The following is a 2,587-nucleotide window of genomic DNA, read 5'->3' as shown; positions in this document are numbered from 1 at the left end:
TCCTCGTCGACCTCCTCGTCGTCGTCCTCGTCGTCGTCCTCGTCGATCTCCTCGATCTCCTTGGCCTCGTTGTCCTCATCCCCTCCTCGTCCACCTCGTCCTGCACCTCATCGTCTCCACCTCGTCCTCCTGGTCCTCCTCCCCCGTGCCCCGTATCGTGAAACGGTGTTGCACCGTCCCGTCGCAGGTTATCCATCAATAGTTTGGCGCGTCAGGTCATCGGGGCGCATAGCCTTTAGCATGAGAAGCCGACCCCATGCTGCCACACAAATTGTCAGTCACCTTTGACTTTTCGCACGTCTGCCCGTCGCTGCCGCCGGCCCAGCCATAGGGCAAGGCCTGGCTGGGCCGTATTACCTTAAAACCTGCTGCTTAGAGAACAAACGCCTCTAAAAATATTAATTACTCAGATTTCGGAAGTCTTGAGGCCCAAATGTGTTAAGGTGAAACTAGCACGTTAAGGCTGTGCTTGTGCAATGTGCAGTAACTAAGCCGACCCGACCCTGCAGACCCTGGACGGAGATGATGAGGTTGCTGTTTAGCGACGGCAGCGGCGGTGCGGACCCATGCGGGTCCAAACAGTGTAGACTGTCCTAATAACTAGTTCGTATTGCAGATGCTAATACGCGCCCGAGTGTAAGTGTGTGTTTGCGCTTGTGTGTGGAGGAGAGGGGGTGGGGGTGGGGGGAGTGGCCTGAGAACGACCCGTTTCGGAAAATACACCGCTCTGAATAGCTAGAGCAGCACACGAGTTTATTCGGACACCACTGCGACGACGGCGAGGCAACCACCAGGCAACCGCCACTCGAGTTGCTAAATACAGGAGGCAATGAGCACTCCCTCCTCGCACCTGTGCGACTCGTTGTGTGTCGTTTACAGGCGCGCAGCAGTGCGCAAAACCTATATAATCACGTGCGTTACGCTCCTGCAACACATGTGCAATGCGAGACGCGAGTCCGTCACCCACCGATCTTCTTCTTCTGTCCATCTGAAAGTAGCCTTGAATAGGGAAGGCGCGTGATCGGCCAGCGCGTGGCCTCATATGTATGGCTGCATTACCCAGACACTCACACGCACACACACACACGCACAGGCGCGCACGCATTCACGTGGAGGCACAGGGGCAAGCGACAGTATGGATCACCATCACCCTTGACTGCAATGTTTGCGTCGCTGCACGCCGAACAGTCGCTCCAATTAAGTGGGTGAAAGCCCTGCTGAGCACATAGAGAGTGGGGCGCCGGGCGCCACAGGTGCGTCGCTAGGCGAGCGGGGCCCCCTTTAGCACCTGCCGACTAACCACCCGTTTATGTCGTATGATGTCGTTCGCCCGCATTCGTGCACGATGGTCCTCCAACTTTGTACACACTATTTTCTCCTCCGCTACTCCGGGCAACTCTTAGGGTCCACTGCGTGAGAAACTACGTCATCCTTTTGTGTACAACCGGTGACCGTCTTCAGGTGTCACGGGCTGGAGCAGCTGGAGCCGGCCGAGCGGGCCCGTACCCCTGTTCGACAAAGCTCGGCTAAGCTCGGCACCCCGCCCCCTCACATCACCTCCCACGCCCCCCTTCCCCATGCTCCCGAACCCGAAGATCACCCTTCGGCTAGGCAGGGCTCTAGCCGAACCCTTGTTGCCATCGCTCGGCGAAGGTGCGTGGTGCGTGTGAGCAGGTGTGCGAGCGCCAGCCGCCATTTTCAGTCTCGCAGCAGCCAGAGAAGGACGCCCAAGCTAGTTCTACGTCTGCGCCGGCAGCAATCCTGGTATAACTCCATCCGACTTTGAAGTAAAGGTGGCTGTGGCCCTTGTAAAGTGGTATAGTTTGTAGTGCTCTAGAATCATGGTTGTAAGCCTGAAACGTACGTGCATCGTTTAGCGTGGTGCGCGCCTTCGCGTATGTAGTGACAGCACAGCACACCAATCTGTGTCTGTATGCCACCACCAGGTGACCGATTGACCCCTTGCACTTATGTAGTTACACTGTACCGCACGCAGGAGTGCGGGCGGGCTTGCCTATCGCTCCTATCCACGGCGCCTTACGGGCCGAGCGAGTAGGCAACCCGTCCGCACGTAGGAATGCGGTACAGCATAACAGCAGAAGTGCAACCACTGTACACATGAGGCGCATAATTTCTGAGCACCCCATTTTAACAGTGTAGACCGAGTCTGGGCAGTGAGCAAGGACTGTCCAGGGACTGTCCGGGAAGGCCGGGCAGGGGTGTCCCCGCGGCCGGGACAGCCAGGAGCCGTGATGGCCCGGGCCGGGCGCTGCAGCCCTCGTTAGCCCGCTCTGCCACTCTAGCACCGACCTCTCACTCGCCAGTCACCAGTCGGCGGTGAGCTCCAGCAAGGGACACGTCTGCACAACCGTTCGCACAGTATTATATAACTATCAACGAAAGGTAAGGCCAAATCGTAGTGTGATAGGCAGGTAGGCAACGCGGGGGATAGAAGCTTCCGTCGTCCCCGCCGTTGGGATGATGCGGGTTGCGCGCGCGCGCGCGCGCGCGCGTGTGTGTGTGTGTGTGTGTGTGTGTGTGTTTGTGTGTGTATTTGTCCCCCCTCCCCTTTCATTTCTCTTTTTAC

General features: G+C 57.9%; 1 protein-coding gene across 3 annotated transcripts in view; it reads left to right on the top strand.

Moving 5' to 3' along the window:
* LOC113208301 (trichohyalin-like) overlaps nucleotides 1-2,587 on the top strand; it is a 67,550-nt gene that overhangs the window by 3,555 nt on the left and 61,408 nt on the right. Inside the window, exon 1 of one of the 3 annotated variants that reach the window (XM_052267021.1) lies at nucleotides 2,221-2,403. The exons of the other annotated variants lie outside the window; for them this stretch is intronic. The gene's annotated coding sequence lies outside the window, so the exon portion shown is untranslated. Of the gene's footprint in view, nucleotides 1-2,220; nucleotides 2,404-2,587 lie in introns of those variants that run through there. 3 annotated transcript variants of the gene reach the window in all.

Source organism: Frankliniella occidentalis, unplaced genomic scaffold, assembly GCF_000697945.3.
Source record: "Frankliniella occidentalis isolate FOCC.00 unplaced genomic scaffold, Focc_3.1 Scaffold45, whole genome shotgun sequence".
Taxonomy (NCBI): Eukaryota; Metazoa; Arthropoda; class Insecta; order Thysanoptera; family Thripidae; genus Frankliniella; species Frankliniella occidentalis.
This window is presented reverse-complemented; position numbering and strand designations above follow the sequence as displayed.